At 35.8% G+C, this 10,000-nt stretch overlaps 1 long non-coding RNA gene across 1 annotated transcript in view; it reads right to left on the reverse strand.

Moving 5' to 3' along the window:
• LOC118761972 overlaps positions 1–10,000 on the reverse strand; it is a 22,349-nt gene that overhangs the window by 9,160 nt on the left and 3,189 nt on the right. The window contains exon 2 of the long non-coding RNA XR_004997766.1: positions 1,235–1,240. This is a non-coding gene — a long non-coding RNA (uncharacterized LOC118761972). The remainder of the gene's footprint in view (positions 1–1,234; positions 1,241–10,000) is intronic.

Genomic DNA, 10,000 nt, shown 5'->3' on the forward strand with positions numbered 1-10,000 from the left:
ACATCACCACGAAGCCTTAAACTTTGTGGATGAGCCTAATCCATCCAACTCTGCAAGACAAGGTTACATCATGTCATCGACACTGGAAGAATGAAATACAAAGTTAACCATGGTGAGATTTGAACTAAGAAGGTAAAGACCGGAAGAAATACTGCTAGATACTCTGCTCGACGTGCTACGATTTTACCAGCTCGTCACCTTCTCCAAGATATATTTGTCCTGCGTTTTACTGATTTCGCTCACCACTAACTTTGTCTTTTTCCGTAAAAAATGATACAAAAGTTCCCAATATATACGATATAAGATTACTTGCAAATAGGTCGTACGTTTTAATCCTCTGCCGGAACCTGGTCGAGTTTCTAGGCAAAATTGATCATTTCATTCTCCTAATTACCGGAAATGGAGGCAAAGACTTCATGGAATGTTACCTGTAATAAACACAGTAAATTCCAATCCAGGAAGAAATAGATATCTCATCCAGTTCCTCACAGGAAACCTGATCTAAACAACGAGTTTCTCTCCACTCACCCTCAGCCACCTGCTCAGTTCCGAGATATCGACAAACTCTCAAATCCTTGTCAGGATTTCATCTTGATATATATTTTTGTATTTCTTTCGTTTCTCTTCCCTTTATTTCAGTAAAACCTGCTTTCATTTGAAATGTCACTTATACTATTATGTTTTTCCTTCGGGTATTGTTGCTGTTCCTGATGGTTGTAGTGGTGGTGGTGTTATGCAATCATTGCTGGTTCAGCTTCAGTGATACATATAACAAAAACGTAGCTGACCATAGTTTCAAGCGATTCTGCATTTACAGTATTTAAGTGACTGCAGTTAATTCTATTTAAAGAAATATCAACAAAGGCCAACAGCACGGATTTGCGACGGAGCGTTAAAAGTAAAAGTCAAATTTCCCTCAAATCTCAAATCTATCGACTGGATGGAACGGATGGAACGCTTCTGGTAATAGCTTCTCTCAATCAGAGCTGAGCAAAGGTCAGACAACAACGATATAAATTTCATTTACAATAAACATCTACATGTATGTATGTATGTATGTATGTATGTATGTATGTATGTATGTATGTATGCATGTATGTATGTATGTATGTATGTATGTATGTATGTATGTATGTATGTATGTATGTTTGTACGTGTGGGTATTGTCATTCCTTGCAAATGAGCTACGAAGCCAAAATGACTTTTGGCACAGGTGCTTGCCCGCAGCTTTTACTGCAAACTAATTACATATATGCCGCCCCTCAGTTGAACGCAATTCCGGCCACCTAAACAAAGGAAAATATTATTTATTGATTAACAAATATTTGTTATTTCAGGTGGCGAAGATTTATTATTAGCTTACTTTACCTTATGTACTCTTGATAGGTTAAAAAAAGACCAGCCTTCGAAAGAAAAACTCGGCTCTTTGTTCAAGATTTCAAGAGATTGTTGATATCCATGGCAATCCTCATTCTCTGTGCCTCGTTTCAATTTTGTGTGTTTAGCGCAATTCTCTTCAAAATCTCTGGATGCATCGAAAACCTTTTTATTTCCATGGTTCCCTGTCAATTGCAATTATTTCTCAACTTTCTACAAAAATATTACCTTTCCACCGCCCAAATTTAAAGCAATTTTGTACTTTGACTTCGATTTGTAAGTAGCTGTTTTCCTTTGAACATACTTCTGTGTGAAGTACATAATTTGGAATTTTTGTCATCTTTTCAGACCAGAATACTTGCACATCTCAGTTAGCTACGTCGTAAGAGAGTTTATTTGCTTGCAATACTTGCTATCACTGAAATTTCAATATTATTTCACCTAGTGTCTACAAGAAAAATCCAACTTTAAAAAAATTTGAAGATGTTTCTCACATGAAACAAAACAGAGAAGATGCATGTTTTGATATCGTTGAAACAATAGAAACACAGTCCATGAACTTTGAAATATATTTCCAGTTGGGTCGCAGATAAATCCATTCTCCACCCCACCATCACCACCAGTTATTTTAATCCTTTCCAATAATATTTGAATTAACACTCACAAAAAAATATTTCTATCGTAAGGTTTTATGGACTTTTTAATAGCTTTCTCTTTTCAGACACAAGATGATGGGGTGAAAGTAGAAAGAAAAAAGAACAAATTTATCTCACAACCTAATTTTGATAGAAAATATATTTTTCAAAGTTATATCACATAACTCTGTTTTAGGATCCACAGGAAGCTTTCCGATACAAGACTGACAGAGAACAACAATTTTATCAATTTTTCAGGTTTAAAATTTTAGCTGCCTAGGAAAAGTTATCCAGAAGTGTATGAATATATTTTCAGGTATGTACATCATTTTGCTTTGCAGAATCACTAATTTAAAAACTGGGTCTGATCATCGACCATGGAATTGTTCTCATATTTTCATGAAATGAGTTGATAAAATCGGGAAAAGACAACTACCTTTTCTGAGGATTATTCACATTGCATCGCAATTCACTGAATCAAAGGCCATGTTAAGGTCAATAGCGGGATCAATGAAGCAATGAAGGAAATCAAGCCGCGGATCAGCGCATTGTTCTTGTAGTTATCCAGTGGTCATCCATTATGCCAATCATTCAAAGTTCAATAGTTTTACTTTCACTACAAATGGGAACAGAATTGAATTTCACTGTGGCGATACCTTATATACATGTATGTATGCTTGTAAGAATGCATTTATTTATGCACCTATCTATGTATTTACGTATGTATGTGTATCTTTGTAAGTATTTATGTATGTATGCAAGCAAATATAGGACTATATATACAAACATACGTAAATGCATGTGAGTTTATATGCATATATATATATATATATATATATATATATATATATATATATAGTCTTATCATACCCGCCGACAAGACTGGGAACTGGTATAGGCTAGACTACCAAACCTACAAATCGCTCATCATGAGGGAACTTAGCAAAAAATATAAAACTACTTCTACGGATAACCTTAAGGAAATTAACTACAAAATCAAGGAAGTTATGAGCAAATTAGACCTCCTAGACAGAACAGAACCTATTAAACCACAAGTACCCAAAATTACTATTAAAGACCATAAGAAAGACTTCCCAGATAATGTAGGAGTACGATTAATCTGTCCGACTAAATCGGATATCGGCAGACTTAGCAGACTATCCTGGACAAGGTGATCCCACACATCAAACCCCACATCCCACTCCAACTATGGATTAACACCGACGATGTGCTAGAATGGTTTAACACTATCACCAATAGGCCCGACTACTCATTCATCCAATTCGACATAGCTAGCTACTACGCCAGTATATCCCCCATCTTACTTAACAAATCCCTTATATTTGCCCGCAACCTTTCACTCATAGACAGAGAAAAAATTGACATAATACTATTAGCTAGAAAAACCATAATAGAATTCGACGGTAGACTCTGGACTAGATCCGATACCCCCGACAATTTTGATGTGGCTATGGGCTCGAGCGATTCAGCTCAGGTGACTGACTTGGTCGGGGCCTACCTGCTCAAGAAGCTTTTCTCCGAGGTACCGGATCTTCAGGGGGGTCTATACAGAGACGACGCTCTCTTCATATACCCCACCAACAATAGGAGTAAACTAGAAAGAATTAGGAAAAAGATCAGGCTTTTTTTCAAATCCTTCAATCTTAAACTAGAATTTATGACCAATACTAAAATAGTAAACTTCTTAGATGTTACGTTAGACTTAAATAAGCACCTTCACCACCCGTATAGGAAACCCGAAGAAACTACCAAATACATCCATACCTCTTCCAACCATCCACCCTGTATAATTAGCACCACGGTCCAAGCCATCTCAGACAGACTGACAAAACTATCCTCTAATAGAGAAATTTTCAATAATCACGCACAACACTACAACCAGGCTCTCTATAGTGCCGGGTATAACCAGAGAATATCATATGTAGACCACCCGGGAGCGTCCGTCTGCCATAAAACTCCCAATTATAATCGAACTCAGCACTCAACTCACACTAGCGATAATTCTAATTTAAACTCCAAACAACGTATAGGAAATAGGCGAACTAATAGAATAGCACACAATAGTAACCCTCCCGACGAGAGCAATATAGATCCTATTAGGAGAAATAGAAGGGATAATAGATTACGCAAATACATATGGTTCAACTTACCTTACAACTTAGCAGTTAGGGGTAAGTTATGTAAGAGAATATTCTCTATCATTTCCAACAACTTCCCACCCACCCACAAGTATAGAAGTATCTTCTCCAACAAAACCATTAGGATTTCCTACTCTACCCTGCCCAACATGAGCTGCCTCATAGCTAAACATAACTATATTAATATTAGAACAGCTAGATCAAGAGCAAACCATAGCGACCAACAGAACCCCCCTCATCTAGACAGTAGACAATATAACCAGACTGGCAGCCATACTACCCAAACAGTTAGTAATAACACCCGCCAACACAACAGAGGAAATACTACACCCATCAATAACCAGGAGGATATCAACGCCCCCACTCGTATTGCAACACCTCGCCTGGGATTAGCAGCACACGACCGAATAATGCAATGCAATGCAACTGCAGATGTGCATCAGAGTGCCCGCTGCAGGGTGCATGTAGGGCGAAAAACGTAATATATTCATGTGAGGTGAGTACTCAGTTTAACACACTCACCTATATTGGTTGCTCAACCTCCTGGAAATCCAGATACTACAACCACCGGTCCTCGCTGAGACACAGACATAAGGCTAACAGCACCTCCCTTTCTAAAAGAATTTGGGAATTAAAAGACAAATGTATAGGCTTCAAACTCAGATGGTCCATCATCGGATCAGCTGCACCTTATTTAAATAATAGAGCAGGATGCCAACTATGTTGTGTAGAACTCCTGAACATCTTGAAATTCAAAGACAAACACAATCTTATTAACAAAAGGTCAGAGTTCAAACCATCCTGTATACACAAACTTATTAATACTTTCAAATACTACAAAGCTTAGGTTTTATACCAACTCCCCCATGCAATTTCCTCCCACCCGGTGCAACCTGTCGGCTCCAGCACATCCCGCTTTCCTATATGTGCGTGTATATGCGTATGTGTGTGTGTATGTATATGTATGTGCACATATGTGTACGTATATGTACATATATATATATATATATATATATATATATATATATATGTGCGTGTGTGTGTGTGTGTGTGTGGGTGTGTGTATGTGCATATATGTTTCCCTGCATTTTCCTCCTATATATACAAATTTTGTCTCCCATACATGACTTCTTTTCCCTAAATATTTCTTCTCCTACAACCATATCCTTCCTATATAATCTCTTTACTTCCCTATATCTATACCCTTTCACATTTCTAACTCGGATGTTGAACGCACACCGCCAAACTCCACTTCCCACCCTTCCAATTTTCAGTTCCCCCCGCCCGCCCCTACGTGGACACTTTTAACACACACCTCTAACTTTCAACCACCTTCATCTCATGTTAAATTATATTTTTATCTTATTTTATTTTATTTTTACTCTTATTCTACTTCCATTTATTCTCATTTTCATTTTCATCCCTTACCTTAACTCTTATAATTTTTATAATTTTTATATTTCATTTCTAACTATTACATTGTATTTCTTATTTTATACTGTATTTCTTACTTTTATTTCTAATTTTTACCCTTACCCTCATTCTTACCCCTAACTTATCGCTTTACATCTCTATATATGTTTATTTACTTACCTATAGATCCACTTTTGACTATGCGAGCGTCCGTGTACGTATGTATACGCATACATACATAAACGCGCGCATATATGTACATGCATATTTTGATATCTTATAGCTATACCCATATGTCTCTGTGTGTGTGTGTAGGTGTATGTGTGCACGCACATACGTACACACAGCCGTGTGTGCGTGCACGCATAGACGTGATTCCTTACATACGCTCTTATATACATCCTTTAATATCCTATATCTAGACCTGGAAGCGTGGGCATATGCGTGTGTGTATGTAGGGATGGGCGCGCGTATGTACATGTGAGTGTGTACACGTATAGTGTCCGTGTATACATGCGGATATTCTGTTGTATGTATGTATGTGTACGCACGTGCGTGTGGGTGTGTGTGTGTTTATATGCATGTTTACACGCGAGTGCGTGTGTATGCTTATAGACTTGGAGGCGTATATGTACGCGTGTATATGGGTGTGTGTATCCATGTTGGTATGTATGTACTAGAAGTCCAAATAATTCAAGGAACCAGATTAAACGCTCAACAGCTCTGATTTACAACGCATTAGGTCCCCAGACGAAACTGTTGATTTACTGACAATTCTACAACTAAATTTTATCAATCTCCTGACCACCATGCTTGGTCCTTAACCTCTATACATCCCCTATCTTTATATTTTTTATATTTTGTTACATTTTATCATGATTTTTTACTTTTATTTTTATTCTATTTCTATTTTTACTTTATAACCTTATGCCTTTACATTTATTTATATTTCTTTATATTTCTTTATATTCTTTATACCCCCTTTACATCTCCTTAAATCTCTTTATATCTTTATGCTCTACATTTTTATATTTTCTATACTTACACTTTTTATACATTTTTTATCCCTCGTCCTGAATTCTCGCCCCTCCATCTTCACGTATATACATGTATTTATTTATTTACATTACTTCAACATCCATTTTTCCTCATCCTACATTGAGAGAAGAAAGAGATGGACGCTTCAATTCTATGCTGCTGCCGCATTATGTCGTACGCGAATGGGAGGATTTGCATCCCCAACCAAGAATTTTTGATGTAACACATGTCCTTGTGTAAGCTGTTGTGCGCGGCTGAAGAAGGCCACAGACATATATTATGCATTGTTATAAATCTGTCTAATAAAGGCCCGAAACATATGTACCGCTGAATCCTTCGCATCATGTTTTTATTTTGATCAATTTACTCCACCACCTACACCACCAAACGGTATACACAGGTGCTTATAATTATCAAGTACTCACCCCGAATTTCTATATATATATATATATATATATGCATACATGCATATATGTATGCATATTTACATACATAAATACATACAAGACTCCCAGCCATGTTTGGTGCTGTCTAAATTCTATTGAGCTTTGTTTCTAGGCAGGAAATAGGATCTGAATAACATACACACAGGAACATATGCATGCATACGTACATTCATACATACATACATACACACACACATACACACACACATACATACATACATACATACATACATACATACACACAACATACATACATACATACATACATACATACATACATACATACATACATACATACATACATAATACATACATACATACATGGTATGTGTTTCTGTAAATTGAATATCACTAAGAAGACTTTGCTGGACCCAAAACTATGGTAGGATCTACGTGTCAAAAGTTTCATAGTGTTGGCCCAAACCCAGAATCGCATAGTTGCAAAGGGAACGTCTTAAAAACTTACCAGCTTGGCTCACACCAAGTTAGACAACATTAAATGGACATATTGTAATAAAAAAAGAACTTTATCGTCTGTAAAATTCAATATTGCTTGCAGCTCTCAGACATCTGAAGTATATATCAGTTGAGTGCATGACGTCAAACAAGTCTAGCCACCATCAAACATACATACATACAAATGCACAAACACGGACGCACACACACACACACACACACATACATCAGACATCAGGTATGTATGTATATAAATATATATATATCTATATATATAAAACTGTAGTTGTGTGAGTGTCTGTCCCCTTCGATTTAGATTCCTAACTACTCCCACATTTTGCCGTGCAGTTTAACCAAATTCGGGTATCTTATAGTCGTGATTCATATCGAGCCCGTCTGAGTATTAGCGCACGTCTACGATGAGTCTATGATTTTAAAAATAATTTAACATCATTTTTTATTCCATTTTAATGCATAATTTTTCGTGTGTCGATGGCGGCGGAGTTGGCGTCCACGGTCACACCTGCACCTGTTTGCTTCTCCCCCCTTCTTCCCTCCCTCGTGAAGGTGTGGGGAAGGGAGTGTAAGGAAATCACGTCGTAAAGCGTTGTCAAGGAGACCAGCGTTCTTTTAGAACAAACGACTTCATGGCTGAAGACACCAAAACAGAATGGCTAAGAAAGCCCGAATTGGCATCTATAAGGGAAGTAACTCTCTAAAAATGCTTATATAGTTATTTCCCTTACAAACCCGAGCAACGCCGGGCGATACTGCTGTATTATAGTATAATATTATATAGTATCGTGTATATATATATATATATATATATATATATATATATATATATATGCACACATACACATGCACATATATATATACAGATAAATATATATTCATATATACATATATATATGTATATATATATTTATATATGTACATATAGATACATATATTTACTATATATATATATATATATATATATATATATATGTATATATATTTATATATGTACATATAGATACATATATTACATACATATATATATATATATATATATATATATATATATATATATATATATATATATATATATATATAATATATATATATATATAAGTAATACTAAGCAATAAAGGGTTTAGCAACGAATTGCCTTACACATACCGAATTTAGAAATAGCAGTCAAAGAGTTATAGCTATTTCTTCTACTAAAAAGGGAGATCTCAGTAAAAACAGCAATTGGAAGGCAGACACAAACAGGTAAGAGAGAATGAATTGACGGCATCTATCATACATTTTTAAGTTATCTACGACGTACGTTTCGAAATCAAGTTTTTAGGAAATCATAAGAATTAAATATTAAATATTAAATAATTCTATCTTACCGAAACTTCTTTTCTCTTCAGCGTAGAATACTATAATCATAAATGATTATATATTGAATTTTGAGATACTAGAAGGCACCAACTCAACTCAGTATCAGAGCGAGCTAGAATCCGCAACTAGTATCACCAAATTCAATGTGTGAATGAAACGATTGTGTCACCAGCCCCTTCCCACCCGCGTGTAGCCAAAACAAGATGCTTTTAATATTTAATATTTAATTCTTATGCTTTCCTAAAAACTTGATTTCGAAACGTACGTCCGTAGATAACTTAAAAATGTATGATAGATTGCCGTCAATTCATTCTCTCTTACCTGTTTGTGTCTGCCTTCCAATTGCTGTTTTTACTGAGATCTCCCTTTTTAGTAGAAGAAATAGCTATAACTCTTTGACTGCTATTTCTAAATTCGGTATGTGGTAAGGCAATTCGTTGCTAAACCCTTTATTGCTTAGTATTACTTAAATTTTCCTCGAATGAGGCTTTTACATGCCGAGACTACTTGGTGTATTGATAATTATTCCAAATTAATTAATTTCACCCTTCATTATTACGGATAACCATATTTTATCTCAGTAGATGACCACAGCATCTTGTTTTGGGCTACACGCGGGGGGGAAGGGGCTGGTGACACAATCGTTTCATTCACACATTGAATTTGGTGATACTAGTTGCGGATTCTAGCTCGCTCTGATACTGAGTTGAGTTGGTGCCTTCTAGTATCTCAAAATTCAATATATAATCATTTATGATTATAGTATTCTACGCTGAGAGAAAAGAAGTTTCGGTAAGATAGAATTATTTAATATTTAATATTTAATTCTTATGCTTTCCTAAAAACTTGATTTCGAACGTACGTCCGTAGATAACTTAAAAATGATGTATGATAGATTGCCGTCAATTCATTCTCTCTTACCTGTTTGTGTCTGCCTTCCAATTGCTGTTTTTACTGAGATCTCCCTTTTTATTAAAGAAATAGCTATAACTCTTTGACTGCTATTTCTAAATTCGGTTATTTTGTAAGGCAATTCGTTGCTAAACCCTTTATTGCTTAGTATTACTTAAATTTTCCTCGAATGAGGCTTTTACATGCC

This window comes from Octopus sinensis, linkage group LG2, assembly GCF_006345805.1.
Source record: "Octopus sinensis linkage group LG2, ASM634580v1, whole genome shotgun sequence".
NCBI lineage: Eukaryota > Metazoa > Mollusca > Cephalopoda > Octopoda > Octopodidae > Octopus > Octopus sinensis.